The following is a 15685-nucleotide window of genomic DNA, read 5'->3' as shown; positions in this document are numbered from 1 at the left end:
TAGCTGTGAGGGCTGTCTACCTTCCTGCTCTAATCTTTACAATGGTGCCATGCTTCACCTTTCCTTTCTCTTTAGAACAATCACTGGCTTAAATTGTACCTGTTCCAGCAAGACAAGTTTGCAGGTTTCATAAGCCTTCATGACAGTAAGTACAAAATTGTCTTAGATAATGAGATATTTAAATAAAGGATTTGACAAACCAGTGTAGGAGAGCTCGAGTTTGGATGAATGCGGCACAGCCCTTGCAACCGTGGATATGGAGCTGAATTTTTTTTCCCCTTGTCTTCATCTTCTCAGAAACTCCTGAAAGGTCTAGTTATTTAGCTGAATGCTCTGCATTTAAGGGGCAGTGGAAGTCATTTTCCTTGAAACATCCATTTGAAACTAAAGGTTAAGAAACTCCTTGAGCAGGCAGGATGATTGAGACTTTAATGTTTTTAAATTGCAGGAATTTAGAAACTCCCTTCGTTTCCCAAGCCCTCATCCTAAAACATTTCTGAAGTGCCCATCATGTGCCAGGCACCACCCTAGGCACATGGGGTGACCAAAGCAATGCCCACCGACTGTGGCTCTCACTTCTTAGTAGGGGATGGACCAGGGACAATGGAACAGTGCATTAAACATCTGTGGAGGTGCATTCTCAGAGCACCTACCACAGACCAGCCATTGTTCTAGGAGTTGGTCCCTGGATCACACAGTGCATGGGCACCCCTGGAGCTTTCATCATGGAGGAACTGGGAGGAAGTATTTAGTAAATACATGGGTATATAGAGTGCTTCAATTTTGAAGCTACATGCCTAGGGAAGAAAGGGAGAGTGACAGTCACAGCCATATTGTTAGCAATCATTATGGGGTTCCATGGAACAATTCTCAAGGTTTGGTGATGTCTCAAAAGACAGTGCTCAGTAATCGATCCATTTGTCCCCATTTCATTTTCTCCTAATTTAAAAATTCCAGCCGGGCGTTGGTGGCGCACGCCTTTAATCCCAGCACTCAGGAGGCAGAGCCAGGCGGATCTCTGTGAGTTCGAGGCCAGCCTGGGCTACCAAGTGAGCTCCAGGAAAGGCGCAAAGCTACACAGAGAAACCCTGTCTCGAAAAACCAAAAAAAAAAAAAAAAAAAAAAAAAATTCCAGTTTCTTTAGAGAATGAAACTATTATCCTTCATGAATGGTTAATTTCAGTTTTCCATTGGCAAACCACAGCACTATTTTTCGTAAAATCAAGTGAATAAATCATATCAAAGAATACATATGTATTGTGTGAATGCATGTATCTGCAATGCATGTATGTGAAATGCATTACTATCTTTTTTAGTATGATTTGGATTACTATCTACTTGCTTTGTGCTGGAAATCTTCTGAAAGGGTCATCTACATTTTCATGTGAGCCTCAAAAGCACTTGCTGAGATAAGACTCTGCTCAGGTGAGAAGAACTGAGAATGAGAGGAAGTGTAGAAAGGGATACATTGCTGGCAGGTGGTACTGCTGGGCCTTGGTCATGAATCCTTCCAACTTCAAAGCCTGTGTCTGCTCCTCTTCCAGCTATCGTTTACTCCAGAGAAAGCTCTTCCATGCAACAAAGCCTGTATGCTTTCATGGAAATCATGGGTGGTTTCTACTCTACAAGTAGATGGCTACTTTCTGCTAAGTTCCAATTCTTTTTTACATCACTACAAGAACAAAGAACCTCAATGTACTTGATGTTCATCTGCAGCTGGGCATACAGGGATGGGGTTGATCAGATGTGGTTAAAGACAGAGCTCCTCACAATTGCTTAGTAACAATCTCTGCTACATGATATTTAGGCTCTTAAAGTAGTAGGGGACCATGAGTTTATCTAATTCTTTCATTTTATTGATGAGCAAATAGGGAGTAAAAGTTGAGGTGAAGCTTAATTACTAAATTAGCTAGTTAGCAGCAGAGTCTGTTTTGAATCCACAAGTATGTACTCTTGAACAAACTTCTCTCTTATTTGTGTGTGTGTGTGTGTGCGCGTGCGCGCACGCGCGTGCGTGTGTGCATGTGCATGTGCAAGAGTTTGTGGATATGCAGATAACCAGCCAACGCTTTCATGATGTGTATACACTCTCTGGTACATACTGAAATTTCTCTGTATTTTAGATTTGATTTCTGGCATAAATTTGATTTTTAGGCTACCAGCATTTTTTTCATCTAATTTCTTTTGTGATTATTTGAACTGTCAATTGTAATGACACACACCACCTTGATTCATGGGAGGGTCAGGAGGAAGGAAGAAAAGGAGAAAAAAATTGGCATAACTCATTAGTTTTGATTTCTCATGTTTTTCAGATTCATTTGACAGTATGGACTCACTGGTGTTTAGAATCTATTATGCATAAACACAAACATGCATTCTGCATATTTACAGAATCAACATCCACTAAGAAGGCCTGCACATGTAATTCCTTTTTCCCTTGAAGTATAATGTGCTGTGAAATAGTTATTATGCCTTTTCAGGTAATAAGGAAGACATTGCTACTGAGTATGAAAAAGTTCTTTATCAAGTGAACAAAATAACCAAAATTCAACAAATTGGATCAGGAACTTATTCTTTGCTTTGCTAGTCTTTGAGTGGGCTTGGATTCCATTCCTCAATCACCAGTGTGATATCAAATCTAAGTTGTAAGTGGTTTTAGTCCACACTGCAACCCAATAGCCAGCTGTTTGCTTTTCTTCCAGCACCCTGCTGCACACTGCCTCTACCTGAGGGCAGGAAGCACTATTAATCATCCTTTTGCCCTTTATTGAACCCAATTCTTCTCAGTGTCTCAGCCTTCCAGGGTATGGGGAAACCTGCTTAGGCAGACCACCCAGGATTCCAGAGAAAAGTGGTCAGCCTGAATGCAGGTGGTTGGTCTCCTACTCAAGTTTCTGTTTAGACCATTAGTTTTGCCCTGATGGGCACTTAAGAGTATTAACTCCTTCACTCCCAAACCTTCCAGGCATTAGAGAGGCTTCCAAGTAGTCCAGATTTTCAGGCTCTATTGGAGCATCCTGCAGATAAGTAGCTCTGGCTGTTATGAGAGCGCATCACCCAGGGAAGGCACAAGCCAGGGCCTGAGTCAGGGTCACCAATGCAGTGGGCACCTCTTTGACGAGTGAGAAGGGCATTGAATAATGGAACTAGAGGTCCAGATGTATCTAGGGGGCTTTGGGAAAACTATGACATCACAAGGTTTCCTGTCTCTGTTTTCTAATAATCTAAAATTTATCATTAAAACTTTATTTCCTTTGCTTAAGATTTTGCCACCTGTAAGACTGTAATACCCTTAGGAGAGTCAGCATATTAAGTCCCACAACTTAAGTAAATCTTTGAAGAAGAAATGTGGGTGGACTCAGCCTAAGACTTTGACAGAAGTATAAACTCGAGGAGATGATGGAACCCAGAGAGGCTGGTTTGCTGGGAACAGTTCCCATTATTAGTAAAGGCTATTGCATCTCAGAGATTGTAGCAGAGGCAGGCAGGCAGAAGGAATGGCGAGGAATGGGATTTGGAGTCCAGGGGTCAGAAAGTGAGAGACCGATACAGCACAATTTTGATGTGCTTTCACTGAAAACACCAGGCAGAAAGTAGACGATGGGTCTCGTGGCTCAGACACTCAGGGAGGAAGCTCGGTGTCATTCTGTAAGATTCCAGCTGGCAGTTCAGGCAGAAATCAATACTTTTGTTTGTAGATAGTTGAGTTTCTTTGTTTTGCTCATTCCCCATTTCCAGCAACACTTTCAATAGTGCACACATTGCCTGGGAATTAGTAAATGCTGAATTGAATTAAAATAGACAAAGGTAAGCATTTTTCCCCCATAGGTCCTTCCGATAATACCGTTACCCCGATGAGCGGATTCAGAGACTTCTGCTGCACATTGATTGAAAAGGAAGCTCTTTATGCTTGGTTCTGCCCCTCTGGTACCAGTGTTTCCTCTTGGCAGAACTTTGCTCCCAGCTCTGTTTCCCAGTTCTGAACTTCTCTTTAGCTCAGTGTTCCCCAGAGGGTTCCAATTCCTCTGGTCTCCACAGATGCTTTTCAGACACACTGTTTTCGGTAAGATTTTTTACAACTGATAAAAATGTGACCATGTCTAGTAGCTAGCTCTACACTTTCACCCCACTTCCATAAAGCAGTTCTGAGCCCAGCACCCCACATACATGGGGTAGGATGTTGACTGATACAGATAGAGTTAAAAGGCGATGTGTAGAGGTGGTAAGGGAGGCTAGGTGACAGAGTGACTGAAGCCATTAACTCTGGGAAAGAATTCATTGTATCTTGACCTGAAGACTGACGCAGGACTAGAGTGACAGAGACAGGGATTTGGAGGTAGGATGCCAACCAGATGTAATCAGGAATATGAAGAATTAGTTTGATTCCACAGGTAAATAACGGAAATAATGCTGTAAGATATACCAGGACTTATCTGTAAGCTTTAGTTCTATTACAATCCATAGGCACCGATTTTAAAAATCATAGGGACAAATACGCCCATGTCTCTTAATTTTCTTCCATATGACTTGATCTTGGGAGTTTGCTCACCTGAACAGAGGTTTAGTTAGGATAAACCCAGGGTTTGGTTCCTGTAGTGCTTTGATTCTCAGGGCTATTCTCTGTGGTTATTAACCAGCCTGGTCCAGATGGAGACACACTGGTCCTTACTGTGCATCTTAGAGGGAGAATGGAGTAAGGATAGTTAACTTGAGCTCTAGATGGCAGGCTCGTATTGAATCATGCCAGATTTATGACTTATGGGGTCAGCTCAATGCTTACAACCCCATAATCCACAATGCCTGCCTCCAGGCACATTACAACAGAGATAATCCAGGTATTCCTCCAGCTAAGGGCCTGAAATACCCATCCCTCTGTTACAAGAATCTGTTCCCTGAAAGTAAAGTAACTCCCCCTTTCAATTCTGGAAACATGAAAATGTCCTGAACAATAAGTTAAACATCATTTCCCAAGAGAAGTTCCATTCCTACTAATGTTCATCATTTCTAAATTGGGGGGTTCAGAGTCAATTTTCCTTAGTTTAAAAAAAAGCAAGGAGATAATTCAGTATCTCTTCTCATTGTGATTTAGAAAAAGCCCAGATCTCAGGGGACCTTCCTTCTGCTTTAGACAAAGTCAGGGGCAACTCTGTAAATACATATTGAAGTATCTTTGGTAATAGTTACACATCTGTCAAATTTTTCCTTTTATTGAAAATAGGTTTTTTTCCCTCACATAATATATTCTGATAATGGTTCCCCTTTCTCTACTCCTCCAAGTTCCTCTCTACTTCACTTCCCATCCAGATCAACTCTTTTTTTTTTTTGTCTCTCATTAGAAAACAAACAGGTTTCTCGGGGATAATAAAATAAAATATAATAAGATACAACAACAAAAAAAAAAAACACATTGGCATTGGATAAAATGAACAGAAGGAAAAGAGCCCAAGAGAAGGCACAAGAAACAGAGACCCTCTCATTTGTACACTCATGAGTCCCATAAAAAACAATAAACTGAAAGCTGTAATTTATCTACAAAGGACGTAGTGCAGCCCTGTGCATGCTTCTTCAGTCTCTGAGTTCTTAGGAGTTTTTCTCATGCTGATTTAGAGGACCTTGTTTTCTTGGTGTCCTTCATCCCTGTAACTCTTACACTCTTTCCACCTCCATTTTTGAGGGGTTCCGTAGGTCCCGAGGAGAGGGATTTGATAGACATCCCTTTTAGGGCTGAGAGTAACAAGGTCCCTGACTGTCTTCAAATGTCTGGTTGTAGTCTCTGTATTTATTCCCATCTGCTGCATAAAGAAGCTTCTCTGGTGATGGCTGAGGAAGGCACTGATCTGTGAGTATAGCAGAAGGTGATTAGGAGTCATTTTATTGCTAAGCTTCCCCCCCCCCCTTTTTAGAACACTACTATTCGGTATTCCCTAGGTCCCTGTGCTATCTAGTCTCACGTTCTTGCTCACCCAACCAGTTCTGAGTATGGGTTCCACCTCATGGAGTGGGCCTTAAGTCAAATCAGACATTGCCTGACTGCTTCCACAAGCTTTGTGCCACCACTGCCCTGGTACATCCTGCAGGCAGGACACCACTGTAGATCAAAAGTTTTGTGGCTGGGTTGGTCTTTATGTTTCTCTTTATGTAGCATGCAGAGTATCTTCCTGTGCCAAACAATTCAATTAGATGTAAACCAGTTCTGGGACTGGTTGCTTCATTTGGTGATGAGAGATAGGCAGTTGGGACTGTCTTCCTATTGTTTGGCAGTTTCAGTTAGATTGCCTTCATATATGTATATATATATATATATATATATGCATATATATATATATATATATATGAAGCTTCTACTGACTTAAGTTTCCATACCACTCCTCAAATGGCCCTTAATTTTAGCTGTCTCTCCCTATATTCCCTCATCCCCCTCATCCCTCTGACCCTCCTGTTCTAGTTCCTTCCCCCAATCCAATCTTAACTATGTATTCTATTTCCCTTTCCTAGGGAGAGCTCTCTGCTCCTCCTTATTCCTTTACTCTATACCTAAACTCTTTGGTTCTATGAATTATAGCTTGGGTACATTGACTTAAAAGTGAATGTCCATGTATAAGTGAATACACACCATATGTGTCTTTCTGGGTCTGGGATATCCCACTTAGAATGTTTTATTTTTCCTAGTTCCATTCATATACCTGTGAATTTCATGATTTCATTTTTAGTGGCTGAGTAATGCCTCATTATTTAGATATGCCACATTTTCCTTATCTTTTTTTTTCTGTTGAGGGTTATTTACATTGTTTCCAATATATGGCTATGATGAATAGAGCAGCATTGAACATGGTTGAGCAAGTATCTCTGTGGTAGGATGAAGTGCCCTTTGGGTATATGTCCAAGAGTGGTATAGCTGGATTTTGAGGTAGATTGATTCCCATCATCCTGAGGAACCACCATACTGAATCCCATAGTGGTTGTGAAGTTTTCACTCCCATCAGCAATAGATGCATGTTCCTCTTACCCTGCTTCCACGCCAATATGAGTTGTCACTTGTTTTAACAATCTTAGCCATTCAGACAGTTGTAAGATAAAATCTCAAAATAGTTTTGATTTGTGTTTTCCGATGGCTAAGGATGTTGAACATTTCTTTAAGTATTTTTAGCCATTTAAGTTTCCTCTTTTGAGAATTCTGTTTATTTTGGTACCCCATTTTAAGATTGGGTTGTCTTCTTGATATCTAGTTTTGTGATTTTTTTTTTTTACTTATTTTGTATATTAGCCCTCTATCTGATATGCAGTTGGCAAAAATCTTTTCCCAGTCTCTAGGCTGCTACTTTGTCTGAACGACAGTGTCTTTTGCCATGCAGAGGATTTTCAGTTCCATGAGGTCCCATTTATTGAATGTCGGTCTTGATGCCTGTTGATCATGGTGTCATTTTCAGAAATTCTTCCTGTGCCAGTGAGTTCATGGCTATTCACTAGTTTCTTCTGTCAGATTAGGTGTATCTGGTTTTGTGCTGAAGTCTTTGATTCATTTGGATTTGAGTTTGTGCAGGGTGATGAGTATAAATCGATCTGGATTATTCTACGTGCCACCATCCTGTTTGGCCAGCACCATTTGGTGAAGTTGCTATCTTTTTTCCAGGGTGTATTTTTGCCTTCTTCATCAGAAATCCGGTGCCCATGGTGTGTGGGTATATGTCTGGGTCCTCAATTCAATTCTATTGACTGAAGTGTCTGTTTTTGTGTCAATACTATGCTCTTTCTATTATTATAGCTCTCTAGTAGACTTGAGGTCAATGATAGTGATACCTAATATTTTATTATTCAGGAGGGTTTTAGATATCCTGGGTCTTGTGTGTTTCTGTATGAAGCTAAAATTTGTCCTTTAAAGATCTGTGAAGAATTAGGTTGGAATTATGATGGGTATATCATTGAACCTGTAGATTGCTTTTGGATGGCCATTTTTACTATATTAATTCTACCAATCAATGGACATGGGAGATCTTTTCATCTTCTGAAAGCTTCTTCAGTGTCTTAAAGTTTTTACAATACAAGTTTTTTATTTGCTTGGTTAGAGTTACCCCTAGATATTTTATATTATTTGAGGCTATTGTGAAAGGTGTTTCCCTGATTTCTTTCTTGGTCCATTTGTTATTTGTTTATAGGAGGGCTACTGATTTTTATGAATTAATTTTGTATCCAGGGTTTTGCTAAATGTGTTTATCAGCTCTAGGAGTTTCCTGGTAGAACTTTTGGGGTCACTTATATGTCATCTGCTAATAAAGATACTTTGACTTCTTCTTTTCCAAATTGTATCTCCTTGATCTCCTTCAGTTGTCTTATTGCTCTAGTTAAGACTTCAAGTACTAGAAGGAATAGGTATGGAAGGAGTAGACAACTTTGTCTTGTTCCTCATTTTAGTGGAATTGCTTTGAGTTTCTCTCCATTTAAGTTGATGCTGGCTTATTGTAAATTGCTTTTATTATGTTGAGGCATGTCACTTGTATCCCTAATATCTCCAGGACTTTTATCTTGAAGGGGTGTTGGATTTTGTCAAAGGCCTTTTCTGCATCTAATGTGATAATCATGTGGTTTTTGTCTTTCAATTTGTTTGTATTGTGTATTACATTTGTAAATTTACAACACACAAGGAAAATTTAAAAGTACTTTTGTAAGTATGGTGTAACCCAGAGCTTCTCTATTAGAATGTCTCTTGGTAAGAACATTTGAGAATTTTAAAAATTAAATGTAATATACAATTTTTACAGTCCAGAATAAGTGAATAGACTTTAGAGTATCTCCAATTTCTTCTCCTACATCAAAATCACCAAGCAATCAAAATACCTTTTCCTGATAAATGTTGAAACATATGAATCCTTCCCCATCTAAGTTTCCAAGGGGTAAAAATCTTCATTGAAGACAGTTGGTCAGCAAGATAGAGGTAATCTGCCACTCAGCTTTAATTTAACAAGGGAGGAAAAATATGAGAGAGGAAAGGGAGAAAGGGAGTGAGGGTAGGTTAGAGAGAGAGAGAGAGAGAGAGAGAGAGAGAGAGAGAGAGAGAGAGAGAGAGAGAGAAGGAGGGAGGGAGGGAGACAAAGAGAGCATAAGATAATAATTTCAAGAGCCAGACCCATTTGCAATCCCAGGAACCCATGCACTGAGAAGTGATAGTATGTATGACTGGGATATGGTTCTTCAATGGTCACTAGCACCTAAATACCCACTGGATTCAACTCTAAATATTACCATCACTATAAGGGGTAGAAAGGAGGTCAGTTGTGTGGGCTCACCATTCAGTTATTTTTGAATAAGTGGTCTACTTAGGCTGGGTTTATATAATACCACATTAACTCACTGAAAATGAAAAATTGGGTCAACCACCTAGTTATTTTGATACTGAATGCAAAGTCATCAACATGTCCATTCTGAGTTTTAAGCACAAGCCACTGAAATCCACTATTTGTGGTATGTATAGACAATAAATACTTCTAAGATCCCTGATCCAATAATAACTGACATTAATTAGTATCTTTCCTATATCGCACATAATGATATATTCTAGAACATTAAATATATTATGATATTTAACCTCCATAATAACCCTAGAAGACAAAATTATTTTATCTACTTCAGAAATGAACACTTGGAAGCATATTTATCTTTCTTCTTTGTTAAAATATGATTATATACTCAACAAAATGAATATTCTTTTATGTTGTTCAAGGAGTGTTATAAAATAGACCAATTAATTAGGTCCTATCATATGCTGCTGTTGCTTTGATTTTTAAAATTCTAGACTAAAAAATGAATTTAGAAAAATAGCTTAGATATCTAGGAAACTGAGGTCACTCAGGAGAATCAAGTCATCGATATATTAATAAGACCTTTTATGTTGGCTTTTTATTACCTGGTGTTCGATAATATCTTGAGGCCACAGGGGTAGACTTTTAGACCTCATTTCTATTTCCTGAAGTTCTAACCGAGGAGTGTGCCGTGGATGAACACAGAGTAGGGCAGTTTAGTCTAGCAGCCGGCATTACCCTTAAAAAGGTACATTATTGAGAAAAGTTATGCTACTTACTGCCCACCCCTTGACATTTCATGCACAGGAAATGATGAAATTCAATGAGCCTGGAAGGGAAATAGCAATGAAAAGTAATCAGTCAATAAGCAGTTTGAGAGCAAGGACATGGAAGGGAGCTATTGATGTGCTGTCGCTTCAATGTGGTGATGAGGGAAGAGAGGGCAAGCCAAGTGTGAGTGTGCATGCAAGTCTTCTGACATCTGGCGATAGCTCCCTCTTTTACTTCAGCCTGTTGCCTTGTGGATTCAGAAAAATAAGCCAAAAAGTCCTGATAGAAGAGGCTTCCTCTAAAGTTATCAGCTCTGATAATAGCTGCAAAGTACCCTTCCCGCACTCTCCCAGGTTACGTTTCGGACTGGAAGTCACGTTTCATCTCTAGTTAAGCATGGGGGCAATGCTGTGCATTGAAACATAGGTAGCCTATTTAAACTTAGGCAAGATGGCAGGTAAAGCTGTCTCCTGAGACCTGTGTGTTGGACATGGAGGTAAGGAAGATGCGAAGTGCATGCATATGCATACAAAGTCTTAGCGACAGAAGGCCAAAGTAAAAGAGAAGAGAATGAAAAGAACGTTGCACAGACAGTGAAAACACCACAGTAAGTAGAAACCCCCAAAGACGGTTGGTTTTGAGGTTGATGGCTAAGAACACTTGTCTCAAGTTTCTAGCCAGGGAGGGTGGTGTTTGAAATTGCATCCCTAGCATGGAAGCTAAGAAGGTATTGCCCATAGAATGAACCTCTTTGGAAAACGTTGGTTTCCAGCTCCCTAGGCTGTGAGATCCAGGGATCAAAATATTCCACTAAGAAAAAGATGTTTAACACAGATGGGATATTTAGAACTCAGAGGCAACTCGTTATAAAGATGGAGATCAGCGTTCAAATGAGAGGAGCTGCTGATGCCAGCTTGCTGGACAGCAAGATTGTCCAGGTGCATCTGAGCTTCATTTGCCAAGGGATTTTTCCTCTGCTAATGGAAAAGAACAGATAGGAAGCCTAAGTAAGGTCATCAAATAATGTTTTAAGTGCTTTTCTACTTAAGAAATAGCTCAGTGTTCTATCTATAGGCATTGACTGTGCTTGGATTGGATTAACTTTTGCCAAATGTTGTCATCTTTGACTCACTGATATTATCCAAAGCTGCAGTTCTTCTATGATAGGAACATGCTCTTTTTGGTAAGATAAATGTTCTTTTTTGGTCGTCTCCAATCCATGCCTTGCTCTCTAGCCTTTTATTCCACTCACTATTTTTCTAAGCATGGAGATCAAACACTGGAGATTTCACTGACATCCTACTGCAATCATCGTCTTTGGAGGATGGAAATAATTAAACTAGATTATATTCATATTTCATATCTTTTTATAACTTCATATACTTTAATACACCCACAGCGACAGGTAAAAGTGAGTCAAGATTTCCATAAAGAGACATTTCACCTTGTATCTAATTGAAAATGCAAAATAAGAAGTGAGTTTCAGCAAGGAAGCCACACTGGAACAGAAGCCTTGGCATACAAATGAGTTTGTGCCTCACAGAAAGGTGCACAAATGAAACTATTATTCAGTGCTATAAAACCCATTCCTTTTATGTTTGTTGGGGCTGTGGGAAGGGAAGGAATATTTACTAGTTGTGAGTTTGTACAGACTGTTCATTGTTCTTGATTTCAATTTTCTCTCCATGAAATGAAGAGATTAGATTCGATTATTTTAGTACTTAGTTTTCAAGTTCCATGATTATGTCTTATGAATATAAATGTTCTACATAGGGGATGAGGGCTCTGAAAGGAAGGGAGGTACTCAGAAGACACCCCTCTCAGTTTGTTCTGGGTGTTTTCTTCTTCTGTGACAGTGATGGAAATATCCATGTCTGTGCAGAATAGAATCACTCTCCATCACAGAACTTGATAATGTTCCTGTTCCTGAAGCAGCATGATAAATGACCTCCAAGACAATTTATACATGTCCAAATCAAGTTTTCCTGAAGACAGCTCTAGGCACCTTTTCTATGCATTCTCACTCGGAGTGAGTCACACTAGTTTAGAAAATTCAGCCAACAGCAAGGCCAGCTCATGGACCTTCTGTCATGGGAATGGTGGGCTTCTCAGCACCTTATTATGAAGTTATCAAAAACTTCAGAGGGCATGAAAACCACCCGAGACCTTTCTGGAGGAAAAGAGTGCTGAGAAACAAATGATCCCTTATGTATTGTTGAGAGAAAACTTGGCCACAGAATAGGAAACAAATGGGTGAGGTGATAGCACACAGTATCAATCAACTAAGATGCTGCAGAGTCCAGGCAGGAGATGAAAAGGAAGCTGAGGCAGGACTAGTGGAGGTTGAAAGAGAGGGATGAACACTCCAGTACCTTTTGGTAAGACCCACCGGTGTTTAATTCTGTAAAGTTTTGGAGGGACAAGTCTCTTTCAGTTTGCTCTAGTGGGATATTGAGGAGATGGTAGACATTTATGGAGAGAAGATAACAGACATGATTTCCTTGAGGGTGAATGAATATATACTGGAAATGGGATCAGATGATGCATCCAGGGAAGAGGGGATATGCTGACTTTGAACAGTGGGAAAGGAACTAATTAGGGAAGGTGAGGCCTTGTAGATATGGTGGAGGGCTTTGTCCCTCCCCCCACTTGCCACCCTTGGCTTGCTCAGCTGATTGAGCAGAGATATCTTCATTCTTTATGGAGTGTAGGTGTGGGAGAAACTTAGATTATACAGCCACGAGATAAGCAATGACATGCTTTTCCTGTGCCACACAGAATGTTTGAGGAATATTCAGTTGCTGTTCATTGCCATAGTTCTGGAATAAAAACACACACTATGACATGATATGGGGGAAAGCGATGAGCTATTGTTTTGAGGAAAGAGCAAGACTGAGGTTTTGCAGGAAGATGGCACTTAATCTTTGTCCTAAAGGCAGACATGACTGGTGAAGGAGTGACGTTACAAGACATATTCTTACCCTAGTGAATCTGTCCTCTTTTTCTTTGCCCACTTGAGGAATAGTCCCATCTTTTTCAGACACTGGTGAGCTCATTTTCATATGGATTATCACATGCTGATTTTGCTTAGTTCTTTAAAAAAAGATACTCATTCTTGAAAATATGCTTCAATGTCACGGTTTTCAAGATTAAAATATTGTGATGTTTGTGCATAAAGTAAGGAGAAATGGTGCACACCATGTTCCCCACTTAAATCAAATGGAAAATAATTCAACTAAGTTATTCCTTCAATCAGCAGGTGAATGATGTAGTGATGCTCATGTGGGAATGACAGCATCAACACTGATGAGCAAATGCTGATAATATTTAAAGACCCAAGTTTTGGAATGAAGAAGTGGAATAAATAAAAATTTTAAAGCCATTATTAATTTTTTAAAATATGCCATACAGTTCAACTACCATAAATATGCATGTTTTCACCTCCCCTTCTCAGCCTCCAGACTGTATCCCAGAGCACTACCCTAAGGCTTCAATATCCTGGTATCTTGTAACTTGTTTGTAAAAATTAAGATAGATTATTTCCCTAGCCTATTTGTCATACATGGTCCCTGGTTACAGAAGATATTTTACTATGTCCTGAGTACAGAATTGTGTATCATGAGAAATTGTTTTTGCACCTCAAGGCATATTAAGAGGAAGAGAAACAAGATTCATCTGATCAAGGTTTTTATTTTGATTACCCATGCATGTGAGGATCATTAAAGAAGGGAGTGCCTTCAGCTGGCTACCTGTCTTGCTGCCCGTTGGTAACTAATACCTCATCATATCCACATGCAAATCTGAGAAGGAAAAGTTTTATTGGTTGTTTTACTCCCAGGTCTCCACATAGACTATAAGATTTATCCCCCACCCTGCACCCTCAGCACCAGCTTTGCTTTTATGAACACTTTCAGAAGGATTGGATTCAAAAGGCATTTATGCCATGCTTCCTATGCCTGGTCACCTAACCAGCTAGTTGGGATGATTCTGAAATGAAAAGGAATCAGTTCCTGCCTGTCTGGATTTCTGTTTGGGAATGAGCAGGGTGCATGGAGATTGGTAGTTGAATAGATCCACATGACTGTTCCGGGCAGAGTGAACATCAGAAAGGAATCAAAAGATGAGAGCTTAGAAAAATGCTGTTTCAAAGTATCATCAGTGTCATGAGGACCTGCTTTGTATCTGTTATTATAGAAAATAAAAGGATGGAGGGCATAGTTATCCCCTAACTCCCTTCAGGAATAAAACAGCAAAAAAAAAAAAAATTGAGAAATAGTAATTTTTTAGTTTGAATCAGTCAAATAAATTTCTATTTTACTGTTAGAATGCCTGATCTTCTGCCTGAGTTTGAAGGATTCAATGAGACCAGTGGTATGCTTGATTTCAGTATTATGTTCTAATCCCCCATGTGATCTTAGGACCCAGGGAACTTGACCTTCTGAGATTCAAGTATTGAGGGTATGGGGGCAGCTGATAGATTTCTACTGTTTCTGATGATGACAGTGCTTACTAGAGCATTGTGGTAGGGTCATTTCTAGCATCTACTACTCACCACCAAGTGAATGGACTGAACCCACCATCTCCTTGTCTTGCCACTGTGATTCTTTTTAGCTTTTGATTGGGCTGTGTGATTAGCTCACAAACTTTGTAGAGCTGGCTTGTTATTCCAAAGATTCCTTGGATTTGATGGATACACACCAGCCTTGAGGGCTCCTGAAGGAAGTTTAAGGGAATAGACTCATACTAGGATTCATATTTCAAAACAGCAATCAAGAGATTGTAGATGTGCTTGTGTGAATATTACGTGAAATTAAGTCTGAGAAGCACAGAGTGAGTCTTTGGAGGCCTCGGTGTTCTGGGAGCCCCTCACTTTGGTTCTCAAAGGGTGACTCCTCTAAGCTAGAAAACATGGCTTAGTAAGCCAAACTACCCTGGGGAGAATCAGCTAGATAGAGCATTTTGTACTCCATCAAAAATTAGGTAACTATTTTTCTTAGAAGCCAACAGCATTTGTCAGGCTCCTTTAATATATAAGTCTTGGTAATCTATGTCTTGGGTAGCTTGTAAGGCAGCCACTGCCTAAGGGTGACCTGATTACAGCCATGAGGAAACATTTCATCTGTTAGAAAGAAGTGATGCTTGGTGTGGTAGAAAGTGTACTAGTTTCAGATCAGAAAATCTTTAGCTGACAGCCAGTTCAGTCCCTAACATGTGAATGAGGCTACATTGAACTCTTCGACCCTAGTCACATTTTCGGATGGTGCCAGCCACCCAGGTGATCCTCCAGTAGGTCAACATAAGAGCCAGTCACCAAAAACTCAGTGTTATATGATATAATACTTGCTATATGATATAATACTTACTGACTTTGGGCATAGTTTATCATGTATTAGAACACAACTGGAAATAAAAGCTAAAGAATTAAAAAAATCATCTTTCTAATATATATATATATATATATATATATATTATATATATATATATAGTGCATGATGTAGCTAGAGTTTTCCTGCCTTGCCCACAGTCAGGACAAATCTTTGTCATCCGCCAGTCCCACAGCCGCTCAGACCCAACCAAGTAAACACAGAGACTTATATTGGTTACAAACTGTATGGCCATAG

Source organism: Peromyscus leucopus, chromosome 14 (genome assembly GCF_004664715.2).
Source record: "Peromyscus leucopus breed LL Stock chromosome 14, UCI_PerLeu_2.1, whole genome shotgun sequence".
Lineage (NCBI taxonomy): Eukaryota > Metazoa > Chordata > Mammalia > Rodentia > Cricetidae > Peromyscus > Peromyscus leucopus.
The sequence above is the reverse complement of the archived record's forward strand: the minus strand, read 5'-3'. Positions refer to the sequence as shown.